Genomic DNA, 17,703 nt, shown 5'->3' on the forward strand with positions numbered 1-17,703 from the left:
TGAGCCGAAATTCACATTATAGCAAACGGTATGACCCACAAATCAGGGACAGGGAGAGAGAGTGACAGCAAGGACTGAGAGAGTGACAGCAGGGACTGAGAGAGTGACAGCAGGGACTGAGAGCGTGACAGCAGGGACATAGGGTAACATTACCTGATATGTGCAGCGGAGGTGCGGAAGGGACTGTGGTTGTCGGTGGCGGATGAGCCCATGGTCTGCGGGGGATGCGGCGGTACTAAGCTGTCCTTCTTCGCTGAGGCGTTGATGTCCCTCTGACCACCGCCAGTTGTGGTCTGCGGTGGTCAGCTTTCAATGGCGGTGCAGCGTGCAGAAGTGAGCGCTGGTCAGCGGTGGGAGGCGGGCAGCTGTGATATAAATATATCATTTTTTTACATTTATTTTATTTATTTTTCCCTGTCCCTGCGTCCAAGTGATCTGGGGGTGAGCTGGAGTCCAAGTGATCTTGCCCAGATCACTTGGACTGCAGCTTACCCCCAGATCACTTGGACTGCAGCTCACCCCCAGATCACTTGGACTGCAGCTCGCCCCCAGATCACAAGGGGGGGAGCTGCAGTCCAAGTGATCTGGGGGTGAGCTGCCCAGACACTTGCCACCAAGCACAACTCCCCCCACCCCTCGCCTTAGTGGTCCTGGTTCCTCAGTCCCGGAGGAAGCAGATGCTGCCGGAGATGCTGAGGGCACGGAAATAGAGGTAACAGCGCTGCCTGTTGTCTCCGGAGCTGCCGCTGCTGTAGGCAACTCCAACATCGGGAGGCGCGGGGCGGCAGGGAGGGAGGGGATAGGGAGACGTGGGGTGGGAGGGAGGGGATAGGAAGACGCGGGGCGGCAGGGAGGGAGGGGATAGGGAGACGTGGGGTGGGAGGGAGGGGATAGGGAGACGCGAGGTGGAAGGGAGGGGATAGGGAGATGCGGGGTGGGAGGGAGGAGATAGGGAGGCGCGGGGCGGCAGGGAGGGAGGGGATAGCGAGACGCGGGGCGGCAGGGAGGGGATAGTGAGACGCGGGGTGCGAGGGAGGGGATAGGGAGGCGCGGGGCGGCAGGGAGGGAGGGGATAGGGAGGCGCGGGGCGGCGGGGAGGGAGGGGATAGCGAGACGCGGGGCGGCAGTGAGGGGATAGTGAGACGCGGGGTGGGAGGGAGGGGATAGGGAGACGCGGGGCGGCAGGGAGGCGCGGGGCGGCAGAAAGGGAGGGGATAGGGAGGCGCGGGGCGGCGGGGAGGGAGGGGATAGCGAGACGCGGGGCGGCAGTGAGGGGATAGTGAGACGCGGGGTGGGAGGGAGGGGATAGGGAGACGCGGGGCGGCAGGGAGGGAGGGGATAGGGAGGCGCGGGGCGGCAGGGAGGGAGGGGATAGGGAGGCGCAGGGCGGCAGGGAGGGAGGGGATAGCGAGACGCGGGGCGGCAGTGAGGGGATAGTGAGACGCGGGGTGGGAGGGAGAGGATAGGGAGACGCGGGGCGGCGGGGAGGGAGGGGATAGCGAGACGCGGGGCGGCAGTGAGGGGATAGTGAGACGCGGGGTGGGAGGGAGGGGATAGGGAGACGCGGGGCGGCAGGGAGGGAGGGGATAGGGATGCGCGGGGAGGGAGGGGATAGGGAGGTGCGGGGCGGCGGGGAGGGAGGGGATAGCGAGACGCGGGGCGGCAGTGAGGGGATAGTGAGACGTGGGGTGGGAGGGAGAGGATAGGGAGACGCGGGGCGGCAGGGAGGGAGGGGATAGCGAGACGCGGGGCGGCAGTGAGGGGATAGTGAACGCGGGGTGGGAGGGAGAGGATAGGGAGACGCGGGCGGCAGGGAGGGAGGGGATAGGGAGGCGCGGGGCGGCGGGGAGGGAGGGGATAGCGAGACGCGGGGCGGCAGTGAGGGGATAGTGAGACGCGGGGTGGGAGGGAGAGGATAGGGAGACGTGGGGCGGCAGGAAGGGAGGGGATAGGGAGGCGCGGGGCGGCAGGGAGGGAGGGGATAGGGAGACTTCTCTTGCCTTTCAGATGCTCCAATTAAATATATTTTACAAAAAAAAAAAAATATTTTGATAAGTAAGCCCAGACCAGGGCCGGCCGCGGCGAGGGTCTAGCCTGCCACAGCCGTCAGTCACCTCACCTACGCCAGTGTGTTGATTTCCCTGCTCCATGTCTCTAACAGAAATAGACGGAGCTGCGCGTATGAGAGAGCAGGTCAGGAGACGGGCGCCGCACAAGCGCACGGCATGTTCGTGCTGACGGCGCCTAGGATGCGTGTTAGGCTGTCAGTGTGGGCGGCGCCCGTCTCCTGACCTGCTCTCTCATACGCGCAGCTCCGTCTATTTCTGTTAGAGACATCATGGAGCAGGGAAATCAATACACTGGCGCCGGTGAGGTGACTGACGGCTGTGGCAGGCTAAACCCTCGCCGCGGCCGCCCCTGGTCTGGGCTTACTTATCAAAATATATTTTTTTTTTGTAAAATATATTTAATTGGAGCATGCCGCCCTCCAGTGGCCAGCGCCCATAGGCAGCTGCCTAAAGCTGCCTAATGGTAGCGCCGGCCCTGGTTGGAGCTTAGGATCAAGATCCAACTCTACACCCCTATGTTATCCCTGTGGAACCCCAGTGTACCCCGCTGCAGAAACAAAAATTCTACTTCCCCTATTTTCATTGAAGACATTTAAAATTATTTTCTGATTCAATTATTTCTGTGGTTGAAAAACAACATTTCAAACATATCAGTTTGTATGTAGTCTAGCTTTAGTTGGGCACATGCCTAATTTTTACAGTATTTTTTTTTTTTTTCAATGCAGCAGGGAAAGTGCAGCTCTTATAAAACTGAAAACTTATGGGGGGAACTTTTTCAATGCCTGGAGAGAGACAAAGTGCCAACCAATCACACTTCTGTCATTTTTTAAAACACAGCCTGTAAAATGACGTTACTTGTTGGTTAGTAATTCTTCACTGGAGGACTGGTGGGCAATGTCGGAATGGGTCACTAAGGGGCACCAGGAAAATGCAGTGGTTGGGGCCCATTGAAGTGGTGTGAAGGATAAGGTGCTTCTGGCAGTGAAGGGTGTGTAATGACAGCAGCTGAGGAGGGACCAGGCTAGAGCCAGAGTACATACATATCAACTGTCCTAATTTTCGCGGGACAGTCCCATTTTCTTGCGACTGTCCCACCCACGGGCCGCAGTGTCCCGCAGTTGGGGGCGGGGGGCAGTTGGGAGGCTCCTGTCACTCAGTACTCTGCTTAGCAGAGTAGCAGTGAATAAACTATTTACTGGAGACAGAGGGAAAATGCCAGCAGCTCACAGAGTGCTGGGCATGCCCCTTCTGTGACTCCCCTTGTTCATAGATGGGCGCAGCTTTGCCGCACAGATGTCCCGCATCCCCATCAGAAATGTTGGGAGGTGTGAGAGTAAGTATAGGAAGAGAGGCAGGAGAGGACTGACAATGCTAAATTCCTTTGTCGTGTAAACAACCCTTATGAAGCTAAGAACACTGTACGCTGTTTACTTAAGAAGTACCGTAATGGTACGCTATCTGCGTAGCGATCGCTCAGCCGTAGGCGAGACGCTCAAGCGTCACGTTCGCTCACGGCCCAGTGATCACAGGACACGTTATTGGTTATGTCTAGGGGAAAGATTCGCTGTAACGTAGCGTACGCTAGAGACCACGAGGAGGTCACCAGCGATGCAGACGCTCACAACACTATACCTTGATATTAAACCTTATACCGATGAAACACACAGAATACCTTAATGTGAGTACAGGGTGTAAATGCAACCTTGTGTAACCTGACTATCTACAAAGCTGTTTGAGCGTCACCGACGCTCAAATGAACACTTATCACTATAGGAAATACACAGATACTGGTTTAGGTTTCCAAGGCCTATTAACTGTATTATGTCTAATATACTTGTGAAAGGGGATAACAGTACATATGATACACTACAATATAACAGAGACTTCCTAACCACAGAACTAAACTATAAATACAAAAAGACAATACTACACTGACCTAAATGCAATACGATACAATACTATAATACTATAAGGTATTTAAGAGAAAAAGAGGAGAGAGAGAGATAGAGAGAGAGAGAGAGAGAGATTGGCTCGCAGAAAGACAATGATTATGGAGAGAACTTACGCACAAAGGGTATGATCGCCAGCGCCTCGATATCCAGCTCCCGATTATCAGCAGATAACCGTTGATGAGAGAGTGAGAGCTGGATGTGGTCGGCCTGCCTATTTATGCCCCACACACAATGCAATCTCCTGGTCCTACAATCCCATTGTCCATTGGCCGAAGGAATTCGGCCCTGTATCATAACAAAAGGTCATAGGGTGATTCATACAGGTAGGCTGTGCTGATTTCCAACAGCTCAGGTGGGTGGGGAACTGGGTTTCCCGCCGCATACCTGAGTATGTGTAAATCATAGAAATGGACATAAACTTCTTATGTCCATAACTATTCGCACGAGCGATTAATACGCTCCAAACCAACACCGGAATATTGCTAATTAAATACTCTTCCGATGGGTACCAAACACTGCAGTATGATTCCTGTTAAACCCTTCGTACGATGCAAAGAGGGATTCCTCAGCTCTGGGACATTATACTTTAACCAAACTTACAGAAACTATCAAAGGGATCATGATCTATAAACTACATTAATTGTGAACATTTGTAACTAATGAGTCGCACGCTACGATCACATAAACTCTACCGTAAATGCGCATACTGCGCGTGCGAGTGCACGCTATTGCGGGTATGCGCTTCCACGGGAGAGCGTACGCATGCGCAGCACGGACCAGTGTGCGGTGCAAATATGGCAACGTGCATTGAGACATTTTTCTGACTTTGACAGTCCACCCTTTGGCAGTCAATAATAACTGCCACAAAACATTTAAGGAGAAAAATGTAAGTCAGGGGTTAATTGATTTCCATGGTTGGGTAGGGGAGGAGAGAGGAGAAGGTGTGAAGAGGGTATGACCTAGTGAGAAAGCAGGAGCATGTGTGTATGAGTCCATGTTTGGAGGGTCATGTATCATCGTGCCGTACGTGTGGTAGATCAAGCTTCGAGGTATTGCGAAGTATACATTTGAATTCCTTCTTATCCTGTGGTACAGGTCTGTGGATGGGCTGTCAAACTTTACCGAGCTCATTTCGGCTGTAGTTGTAACAAAATGGGGATGCACATTTTAGTTGATGATACATGAATGGGGGAGGTATGTGGTTGCTGATATCTGTGCCTGAATTCCCTATCGTCTATGTGTGTCATTACCTGAGGGTTGTAGAGATGAAGATAGAGAACACTTATGAAAAATGCAATGGTATTCTATGTCAGGGAAATGTACGTTCGTCGATTGAGGTCTTGATTGGTGTCGGTTGATCGGAGTCTTCTTCTTTGTGCTTTTGCTCATAAATCGTGAGTAAAGCAAACAACGTCCATGGATTTACAAAAAATGTTGGGCTATCGTGATTTTAAAGTTCCTAGGGAAACTGGGGTACCCATGGCATTGTCCATCAAAATCTTGTATATCAGGTCGACTGCTCTTCTTCTTTCCATCTTTCCGTTGTCGGCCCCTTGGCTCATCAAATCCTTCGTCTACGTGGGTCTTTGTACCTCGGAGGAAAACATAGAAATGGGTGAAAGACGGACCGTATACTCATTACATCATTACGTCATGGTTTCTAGCATTGGGTCATAAATCAAATCCAGGTTAATTACAGTTTCCTCACTCCTCAAGCTCATCACTTTTGTACTTTGTTTGCACCTCATCAAAGCCTGCCCGCATCTAAATATCAATCCAATAGATATAACGACACCCAAAATACATAGGAGAAACTTTCCAACATCCATTATGACTCCTTGAGCCCAGTCTCCTAAACCGGAGAACCAATTTCGCGGGTTCAACCATGACACCCAACCAGTCAGCTCATTACCTACAGCAGCAAGGGTGAGATTGTGTTTTCGACGAAATTCCCACTTTAATTGCAGAATATCGTCCATCTTTTGGTCTATGACCTCTACCGGATCCTCGGTGCTATTTGTGATATACGTGCAACACTTTATGCCGTACTGTGTTGCCAATGTAACACAATATCCGCCTGTTACTGCTGTAAGGTAATTAAGAACCATCCTATGCTGAACTAGTTCTGTTTTATAAGCTTGAAGTTCTCTTCCAGTGTATCTAAACGTGTCATCATACATTTCAGTGATATTATCTAACAAATTGGCGAGTGCGGAAATGTATCTATAATTCATCACACCTCGAGCGGTGCGAGTGAAATCTAACGCTACCAGAACCTGAATCCCGGTGGATTCATGGATAAGATCAGAGGCCGGATGCTCTAACCTTTCTGACAGTTGTCTTTTAACAAGGTGCTCGTAGTGAGTGTGAGTATAAGGAGTTTGGGCACCACGGTGTATGTCCTTCATTTTGTCATGTGTAACAGTCATTACTTCAGGCAATACTTTTCCAATATAACACAATCCTTCAGAGTTTGGGGCAAGCCACTTGTACGCCTTTCTCCCGCATATGAAATATGCATCATCGGGGAGAACATAAGGGACGGAGAAGGACATGACCATGTTACAAACCTTCCAGGTGAAATCTCCTGACCCTAATTCTTCCATCTGTCTAATGCACGTATCAGTTTGTACGATATGTGCACAGTATCCTGGTGATACCTCTCCAACTTTAGTAATCCTATTTCCTAAGGTATATCGATACCGGAATGATTTTCCTCTACTGGCTATGTGGCGTACGAGCTCTGTATCTGTAGGCATTCTATCTGCTCTGTGTGAAAAGGTCATGGTAAGGTTGCTCCATGACACTTCCCAATTTCCCGGTTTTCTGGGATTGGAGATGTTAAAACATATGAGGGACCTATCCACATGGTATTGGTGGAGCTTCAAACTAGGAGGGCTGGAGATGTTAAACCTCCGGTCCACCGGTCTCCCACCACTTAGCTCAAGTACCTCCCCTAACGTTAAAGGAAATGGTACTAGCCCTGATTTACTGTGACCCTGAGGTACTTGAGAGCATACCCAACAATCTGTTTGGTTTAACACGTTACCCACTAAGGAGTGATAGTCACTCAATGGATGCCGGTCTATATGGGTATTTAAAACTAGATTGACATTTCTTTATGCATCCATCTTCAACCAGATTATCACAGAGCCTACAGATACAATTTTCCTCAGCTAACAATCCATCACAATTTCTTCTATCGGATCGTTTTCTGATACTCGCCTTTGCTTGTTGGCTTGGTTGATCTTGGAAAACTACGCCTCCATCATCATAATCGGAACCCATTCCAGAACCTCTTTCGACCTCTATGGTACTCTCGCCGGAACAGACTGCTCTGGTCAACATCATGGTTAACATCAAAATCCGGACCACAGTCTCTTGGGGCAAGTCCATCTTTGAGGAGGAAATAGAGAAGAATGAGAAGGGGGAAAAAGAAATTTTAAAGGAGAGGGGATGGGAAGTGGAGAAAACAATAAAAGGGAGAGGGGAGTCGACAGCTGCTTTCGGTCTTCAAGGCTCAGGTGCCGCCTCAGTCCTCCTGGAACAGACACTCTAGTGATACAACCTCTACCGTCTGTTCCTTATCACGGGACTTCTCTGGATCAGCAACCTTCTTGCAGTGGGATGAATGGACCCAAGTCTCTCTCTCAGCAACCTTCAATGCTGTGGTGCTAGTCAATAAGACCTGGTATGGTCCTTCCCATCTATCAATAAGACAACCTGAGCGTAGAAAATTTCGTATCATTACATAATCCCCAGGTTCAATGTCATGACAATTACTATCTGGTAAATCAGGAATCACCAACTTCAGATTATCATTTTGATTCTTCAACTGCTTACTCATATTAATTAAGTACTTTACAGTTACTTCATTGTTACATTTCAAATCATCCTGAGGGTTAATCATGACATGCGGTTGTCGACCAAACAGAATTTCAAAAGGAGACAGATTAAGAGGGGACCTGGGAGTGGTTCTGATACTATACAAAACAATGGGTAAAGCTTCTGGCCACGTCAATCCTGTCTCTGCCATTACTTTACTCAATTTATTTTTAATAGTGCTGTTCACTCTTTCGACCTTCGCGCTCGCCTGTGGACGGTACGGAGTGTGCAGCTTACTATCAATTCCCATCAACTTACACATTCCTTGAAAGACATCACCTGTAAAATGGGTACCCCTATCACTTTCAATGATTCTAGGGATACCATATCTACATACAAATTCCTGCACAATTTTCTTAGCTGTAAACATAGCGGTATTTGTAGCTGTTGGAAAAGCTTCGACCCAATTCGAGAAAACATCTATACAAACAAGTACATATTTCAAATTTCTACATGGGGGTAGTTGAATGAAGTCAATTTGTATTACTTGGAAAGGGCCGCCGGCAGGTGGGATATGGGATGGTTCTGTTGGTATTGCTTTTCCAATATTCTTTCTCAGACAGGTAAGGCATGACATTGCTCTTTTACTAGCATGAGAGGAGAATCCTGGGGCGCACCAGTATGCTCTTACCAATTTGCACATCCCCTCCTTGCCTAGATGAGTCAGCCCGTGAGCTGCTTCAGCCAGACACGGAAGGTATGCCCTGGGGGCCACTGGTTTACCATGTCCATCCGTCCAGAGCCCTGAGGACTCCTGGCCATATCCCTTTGCCTTCCAGACTGCTCTCTCCTGCGTGGAACACAAATTCTGCATTTCACACAACTTTTGTGTGTTGATGGTATTAAATACCATCAGTTGTGTGGTGTCTGTCCGTATGGGGGTAGCAGCTGCAAGCTTTGCAGCTTCGTCTGCTCGGCTGTTACCAAGGGATACTGGGTCTTGGCTATATGTATGTGCTTTACATTTGATAACAGCCACTCTGTCGGGTTCCTGTATCGCTGTTAGAAGCCTTTTTATGTGAGCTGCATGCGCTATCGGTGTACCAGCTGCCGTCATGAAATTTCTGAGACGCCATAGCGCTCCGAAATCATGGACTACCCCGAACGCGTATCTAGAATCGGTGTAGATATTGGCAGACTTACCCTTAGCCAATTCACATGCTCTGGTTAGGGCGACCAGTTCAGCAACCTGGGCTGAGTGAGGTGGGCCTAGCGGTTCCGCTTCTATGGTGTCTTGGTCATCTACGACTGCGTATCCAGTACACAAGTCTCCCGAGTCTGACTGTCTGTGACAACTACCGTCCGTGTAGAACGTGAGTTCTGCATCTTCTAGTGGATTGTCACTGATGTCAGGCCTTGCGGTAAAATTTTGGGTCAAATATTCCATACAATCATGTGTATCTTCCTTTGCATTAAATCCTCCTTCCCCATCACTCTCACCTCCCACCCTTTGTGCCTGTCCAGGCACACCTGGGAGAAATGTTGCAGGGTTTAATGCACTGCATCTCCTTATGGTGATGTTTACGGGGGCCATTAATGCCAATTCCCATCTCGTAAACCTTGCTGATGAGACATGTCTGGTTTGGGCAGAATTCAATAAGGCCGATACCGCATGTGGTGTATGGATTGTGAGGTTGTGGCCTAGCACGACATCCTCGCTTTTCGTCACTAGCAATGCTATCGCCGCAACGCTACGCAAGCATGTGGGGAGGGATCGCGCTACCGTGTCTAGCTGAGCGCTGTAGTATGCAATTGGCCTGCTGGCATCACCGTGTTTTTGTGTTAGTACACCTGCTGCGCACCCAGCACTTTCTGTTCCGTATAGTTCAAAGGGTTTCCCATAGTCTGGCATACCTAATGCTGGTGCCTGCGTTAGGCACTGTTTGAGTCTCTCAAATGCTGTTTCGGATTCGTCTGTATGCGAAATCCGATCAGGTTTGTTTGAAGAGACCATTTCCTGCAAAGGTAGCGCCAATATGGAAAACCCTGGGATCCAATTACGGCAATACCCACACATTCCTAAAAACGTCCTGATCTGTTGCTGGGTTTGTGGCAGTGTCATGTCTCTAATGGCTTGGATTCTATCAGCGGTCAGGTGTCTCAATCCTTGTGTTAGACAGTGTCCCAAGTATTTTACCTTAGCTTGGCATAATTGCAACTTGTCTTTGGAGACCTTGTGACCTGTGTCTGAAAGATGAAACAGGAGCTGTTTCGTATCCTTCAGGGATGCCTCCAATGAATCAGAACACAGTAGTAGATCATCCACGTACTGTATCAACACTGATCCACTTTCCGGTTGGAAAGACTGTAAACAATCATGCAAAGCCTGAGAAAATATACTTGGACTATCTATGAAACCTTGGGGTAACCGAGTCCACGTGTATTGGACTCCTCTGTATGTGAATGCAAACAAATATTGGCTGTCAGGGTGCAGAGGTACCGAAAAGAAAGCGGAGCAGAGGTCAATAACAGTGAAAAATTTGGCAGTGGGAGGAATTTGCATTAGGATGACAGCTGGATTAGGCACTACGGGGAACTGACTCTCGACTATTTTGTTAATCCCCCTTAGATCCTGCACTAGCCTGTAACCCCTCCCCCCACTCTTTTTAACAGGGAAGATGGGACTATTTGCTGTGCTGGACGTTCTTACTAGAATGCCCTGTTGTAGCAAGCGCTCTATTACGGGAAAAACTCCTAACTCCACCTCTGGCTTCAGAGGATACTGTGGGATTTTTGGAGCTATCCTACCTTCTTTTACTTGTACTACTACTGGAGCTACGTTTGCCATTAATCCAGTGTCCTGTCCATCTTTTGTCCAAAGTGACTCTGGTATCTGAGATGTCATCTCTTCTATTTGGGATGGATTCCTATTTGTCATAATGGAATGTGACATTAATTTTGATGGGGAGTCTAACATGTCTCGTACTTCCTGAGCGTGATTCTCAGGGATGTCCAAGAATACACCTTCAGGAGTACAATAAATGACGCAACCCATTTTACATAGTAAGTCTCTTCCCAGGAGATTAGTTGGTGCAGATGCAGCCAGCAAAAAGGAATGCTTGGTATGCAAAGGCCCTATTGTAATCTCGGCTGGTTTGCTAACAGGGTAGTGCTGGACTACTCCTGTTACTCCTATGGCTGGAACTGTCCTACCAGTGGTTCTCATGCCCACTGTCGAATTGATCACTGACTTGGCCGCCCCTGTGTCTACAAGAAAGTTTAAAGTTTTACCGGCTACATTGATTGCAATCTCTGGTTCGCTTCCAAGACTGGCAATCAATTTAACTGGTTGCAGATTACAGGTATGGCCACACCCCTATTGGGTATGCTGACCTCCCTGAATCCCGCTGGCAGCAACTACTTGTGAGGGAGTTAGCTGGGAACTACCAGAGGCATGCCAATCTCTGTTTGGGGGATATCTTTTTGTTTCCCCTGTATGTGGCTCAAAACTCCGCCTCTGTGGACCCTGCTCCCAATGTCGTGTGTGGTGTTGTTGTCTAGGGGGTTGAAAAGATCTTTGTACATTTCTTACTCTACAGTCTCGTGCAAAATGTCCTGGTTTGTTACAAGAAAAACATGTTATTACACTTGCCTTACCCACAGGATTCGGTGGTACATACGCAGGCTGCCTTGTGGTCAGCGCCTGTATACTTACGGACATCAACTTATCACTTTGCGACTCCCTGTGCCTAGTGATATTTCTGTCGTGATCAATAGCAGCCTCTCTCAAGGTGGACACTGACAGACCTCGCCAACATGGCTGCGTGGTCTGTACCCTAGCTTTTAATGTTTCTTTCAAACCATCCATCAGTACAGATACTGCTACTTCTCGATGGTTTGGGTTGGTCTTTATGTCTTCTATACCAGTGTACTTTGCCATTTCTAATAGTGCCCGGTGAAAATATTCTATTGCCGTTTCGGACTCCTTTTGCTTAATGGAAAATATTTTATTCCATTTAACAACGGCAGGGAAATACTCCTTTAGCTGTAAATTTATCCTTTTTACATTATCCTTGTTGTACACGTCTGTAAGCGGTACATCTTTATCCAATGCACAATCAGCTAAAAACTGAGTTGCATCGACATTGGAAGGTAAACAAGCTCTTAGCAGTATCTGCCAATCCTTGTTGTTGGGTTCTACCGTGTTACCTAAATCCCTGATATATTTTTGGCTAGCAACTAAATCCTTCCTGGGGTCAGGAAATTCGGACACTATTGTTCTTAATTCCATTCTGGAAAATGGAGTGTACATGGCAATGTTCCTTATGGGAGTGGCTCCAGACACATCTGTTTTTCCATTGGGAACTGCTATTACCCTTACAGGAGCAATTCTAACAGCCTCTTCCTGTGTAGATTCTACAGCTTGTTGTGGTACAATTGTTTCAGTGTAGTGCATGGTGCCGTACTTACCCGTTGACACGACCTCACCTATCCCTCCGCTAGGGGCTTTCACTAATCTCGTGGGTGTCGCTGTGCCTACTGTGGTCTCTGCTATGGTGGCTGCAAGAGAGAGAGCTGAAATTGTTGCTGAATCGTCTTCTTGATCACACTCCTGAGGAAGGTTCAAAACAGGGTACATCTTGCACGGGTTAATACTTGCATGAGTTATTTGGTTAACATCATTAACATTTACAGTGTTACTAAGAGTTTGTGTTTTACAACCCAGTGCGTTTCTCTCCGCAATCAACTTCTCTCCTGCAATGTATGGTGGAGGAGGAGCTGTGGCAATCAACTTCCTGACTGCCCCAGATCCCGCCGCCAGAGCCAAACCTCTCTGTATCTCACCTTCCTGGTGCCATAACTGTAAATAATCATGATGCTGAATTCGTCTCTTTGCTGATTTTACGAGACATATCCTCCTCCTTAAATTTTGTAACACCTCTGGACTGAAGCTACCTATTCTTGGGAACTTGTCCCTGTCTTGTACAGTCATTCTCTCCCATTCATCACATAAAGATTCGGTGTGAATTCCATATTTTTCACACATTACATATCGTGCCGACCCAACTGGTCGGTTCACAGAATCAACCTGAACCAGGGTTGATCGCCCCCTACCTGAGCAACTGGCCCCCATAGTCTGTAGGTGTTGCTTAGTCCTCCTTGGATTTTCTGTATCAAGGTTTTCAGCAAGCCTTTACAGACAACCAAATTACTCCACAGTAGGCCGGCGGTGGCGGTTTACCGAGTACCCCACTCACTCGCCCACCTCGACCAATACGACCTGTAAACACCGTTATGATGCCAGCGTACTCGATACAGGGCCCCTATGGAACCTTCAGTTTACTGGAACATATGAGGGTTACCCGCAGGACACTTACTCTTTCCAGTAAAGTTGGGGTTGTTAGATAGTTCCTGAGTGACCAGCGAACTTCCCTTCCAAAAATAAAAAATTACACAAATCACGTCAGAGTGTACAAATAGCGTTTGTGACCACTTTACTCTAATGGTATTTAGGTCAGATTACTAACTACTGCACACAATTACGTGTGGTCCAATCGTTCAGTACACGAGCACTACTTGTCATGTACTGAAAGATCAATGGAATCGATGTTTCCGGCCGCGATTCCTTCAGCAAGAGCTTATGGCCTATATGGGTTCTGCACCAACACCCCAGGCGTTGTGCCACTGGACTTTTATAGCGGACCTTTTACCTTACGACCTCCTGGTCTTGTTCTTTATGACCTCCTGGTCTTGTTACCTTATGGTCCGCTATACTCTAATGCTCAAATATTATTTAACCAGAGATGCCTCCCTGGCCACCGTATATGTCACTTACACGTATGTTCCTTAACGAGTACCCGACTTTCCTTTTGGTTCCACCTTTAAAATTGTATAAACTTTTGTATACAAAACACACTCACTCAACACATGTACACTTTGTTTCTATATCTATTTCTGCGCAGAAATTGTCTTCAGGCCAAAAGTGTTACCAATTAGGAGCAGGATCTGTTAAACTAAATTTCAGATTTTCTAAAAACAGATTTGCGTTATTTACCGCTTCGCGTTATCTACCGCTGTGCGTTACTTATCGCTTTTGCGCTAATTATCGCTTTGCGCTAATTATCGCTTTTCGTGACTTGGGCTACGTGGGCGTAACCAGACGCTACGTTGCGTAATGAACGCTGCGTGCGTCTGCCTTTTGGATTGCGTACGCTAGTCTTTGTTAGCGACACGTGTACGCAATGCAAAGGATCCACCGTAACACAATATATTTATTTATCAATGTAGATGATCCCTGATCATCTACCGCAATCCACACTGACTGCCTTGTATCTCAGACAAACCGTGTGTTTGTTCTATACTTTAACTATTACCTCTACTTTTAAATAACAGCAAATCTCTTTTTAGCACTTTCTATCAACTATAAAAAAAATTGGCAAACAGGAATAGTGATATACGAAATTTGAAAAAGAAATGCAGATAAATGTATGCGTACGCAAGACAAAAGAAAAATAAACAGTTTTAAAAGACACAAGCGTTTTGTTCTTACTTCCGGTTACCGGATTCCTTCAGCACTCTTTACCTAAGCGAAGCAGACGCTTATCCCGCCAGCACTATGAGACAACCTCCCACCCTTTGCTGGAGGGATAATGTCTGCTGATCTACCTAGTGCAGATGTGAAAAGGACCGGACGAGCCCGCAATTGACAATGCTAAATTCCTTTGTCGTGTAAACAACCCTTATGAAGCTAAGAACACTGTACGCTGTTTACTTAAGAAGTACCGTAATGGTACGCTATCTGCGTAGCGATCGCTCAGCCGTAGGCGAGACGCTCAAGCGTCACGTTCGCTCACGGCCCAGTGATCACAGGACACGTTATTGGTTATGTCTAGGGGAAAGATTCGCTGTAACGTAGCGTACGCTAGAGACCACGAGGAGGTCACCAGCGATGCAGACGCTCACAACACTATACCTTGATATTAAACCTTATACCGATGAAACACACAGAATACCTTAATGTGAGTACAGGGTGTAAATGCAACCTTGTGTAACCTGACTATCTACAAAGCTGTTTGAGCGTCACCGACGCTCAAATGAACACTTATCACTATAGGAAATACACAGATACTGGTTTAGGTTTCCAAGGCCTATTAACTGTATTATGTCTAATATACTTGTGAAAGGGGATAACAGTACATATGATACACTACAATATAACAGAGACTTCCTAACCACAGAACTAAACTATAAATACAAAAAGACAATACTACACTGACCTAAATGCAATACGATACAATACTATAATACTATAAGGTATTTAAGAGAAAAAGAGGAGAGAGAGAGATAGAGAGAGAGAGAGAGAGAGATTGGCTCGCAGAAAGACAATGATTATGGAGAGAACTTACGCACAAAGGGTATGATCGCCAGCGCCTCGATATCCAGCTCCCGATTATCAGCAGATAACCGTTGATGAGAGAGTGAGAGCTGGATGTGGTCGGCCTGCCTATTTATGCCCCACACACAATGCAATCTCCTGGTCCTACAATCCCATTGTCCATTGGCCGAAGGAATTCGGCCCTGTATCATAACAAAAGGTCATAGGGTGATTCATACAGGTAGGCTGTGCTGATTTCCAACAGCTCAGGTGGGTGGGGAACTGGGTTTCCCGCCGCATACCTGAGTATGTGTAAATCATAGAAATGGACATAAACTTCTTATGTCCATAACTATTCGCACGAGCGATTAATACGCTCCAAACCAACACCGGAATATTGCTAATTAAATACTCTTCCGATGGGTACCAAACACTGCAGTATGATTCCTGTTAAACCCTTCGTACGATGCAAAGAGGGATTCCTCAGCTCTGGGACATTATACTTTAACCAAACTTACAGAAACTATCAAAGGGATCATGATCTATAAACTACATTAATTGTGAACATTTGTAACTAATGAGTCGCACGCTACGATCACATAAACTCTACCGTAAATGCGCATACTGCGCGTGCGAGTGCACGCTATTGCGGGTATGCGCTTCCACGGGAGAGCGTACGCATGCGCAGCACGGACCAGTGTGCGGTGCAAATATGGCAACGTGCATTGAGACATTTTTCTGACTTTGACAGGACACAGTGAGTGACTGCAGTATTTAGGATTATAGGTTTTTCCTTTTACTCCCACCCTTGCTGATTACTCTTGTACACCCACCCCTCCTACAAACAATAATATACATTTATCACATACATTTTCCTGCCCACAAATAATATGCACTTACACCCCACCCACACATAACAATAGCATACACTTACACCCCACTCCCCACAAATGACAACAATATACACTCACACCCCCTACCCACTAATCACAATAGTATAAACTTACACCGCCCTGCCTATTAAACATAATGTACACTAGTAACATACTCTCCAACTGTACCTTTTTAATAGGTACAGTACCTTTTTTTTATGGTCTGTACCGATTTTTGCCTCTCCAAACTATCATTGAAAGTATAGGAAAAGGGGCGTAGCCACGCCCCCCTTTACCCGCGGTCACGCCCCTTTTTCGGATTTGTACCGATTTTTCTGTGTAAGATGTTGGAGGGTATGTAGTAATATACTCACACCCCCTGACCACAAATCACAAGAGTACCCACTTACACCCCCTGCCCACTAATCACAAGAGTATACCTTAGCACCTCCCTGTCTACACATGACAATAGTATACCCTTACATCACCCCCTGCTCATGCATGATAGTATTCTTACATCCCCCCACACACATGGTAATAGTATACATTATATCCCCCCTTCCACAAATGAAATTAAAAAACACTTACATCCCTTTTTTCCCTTCCCAGACACTTACTTATTTTTGAAGGTCTTTCAGACTCCAGAGTTGCAGAGCTCTGGAGATAAGGTGAGGAGATAAGAAGGAGGGGCAGGGACTCAGGGTGGAGCAGGAAGAGGAGGCTTTGTCAGTACTCAGTATCTGTGAAGTGAGTAGTAATATAGCTGGTGCCCCGGCAATATGCATTAAGGTACTGCCAGCACAATCAGTCAGTACTGCAGCCAGTCCCGTCCCCTCCACCGAGGAGATCAGCTAGGTCACTCACTTGTATAATAGCCGGTGCTTCAGCTGAGCTGCATGATGTAAGGCACCAGAATGGAAAGCACCCCCTCTTGTCACTGGTCAACCTGTCTGCATCCAGAAATGGTCAGAGCTGCAGTTATTTTTCCTGCTGCCTCTGTCACACTGTGGGCAGGATTCAAATGTTCCTCGCTCCCTCCCACCCCCTATCGCGCCCACCGGCGGAATTCTAATGTTACTGCAGACGGGCATGACAACTTTATTTCAGCTCGCTACCTCCGGAGGTAGCGAGCTGAAATGCGTGTAAAGAGACCCGTTTGGGTGCCCAAATGGGTCTCTTTACGATTGCGCCCATTACTACTACTAGTTGGGTTTAGGCACTTGACGCACCTACATAAGACTGTAATGAGCGCAATCAGCGCGAAAACGGGGCACATTTTAATATTGCCCCACTATCTCCCGTCACTTTAGACGGGAGATAGAAGGTGCGATATGATTTGAATCCGCCCCTGTGTATGTAAAAGACAGTGCTTCTGCTAAACATAGCACTGCAACGGCACTGCTGTTGATGTCTGATAGGCAGTGGGGTCGAGAGGGGGGTATAAATTATCTGGGCCCAGGTCTGATAAGGGGGCCCAGTGGTGGTCGCAGCACCCCCCTTCCCCCCTCCCCCCCCCCCCTTAACTGGAACAGCTGCAGCTTTTTTTCTCTGCTCAGTATACACTGCTGTGTGCTGAGCTGCCATGTGACCAGTGAAGTGCTTAAAATACA

At 47.6% G+C, this 17,703-nt stretch overlaps 1 long non-coding RNA gene across 1 annotated transcript in view; it reads right to left on the reverse strand.

Annotated features, from left to right (window-relative positions):
• LOC134956890 (uncharacterized) overlaps positions 1 to 16,975 on the reverse strand; it is an 87,770-nt gene extending 70,795 nt beyond the window's left edge. Inside the window, exons 1-2 of the long non-coding RNA XR_010186265.1 lie at positions 16,711 to 16,975; positions 154 to 365 (exon numbers count right to left, since the gene is read on the reverse strand). This is a non-coding gene — a long non-coding RNA (uncharacterized LOC134956890). The remainder of the gene's footprint in view (positions 1 to 153; positions 366 to 16,710) is intronic.
• Positions 16,976 to 17,703: the final 728 nt, after the last annotated feature.

Source organism: Pseudophryne corroboree, chromosome 9, assembly GCF_028390025.1.
Source record: "Pseudophryne corroboree isolate aPseCor3 chromosome 9, aPseCor3.hap2, whole genome shotgun sequence".
Lineage (NCBI taxonomy): Eukaryota > Metazoa > Chordata > Amphibia > Anura > Myobatrachidae > Pseudophryne > Pseudophryne corroboree.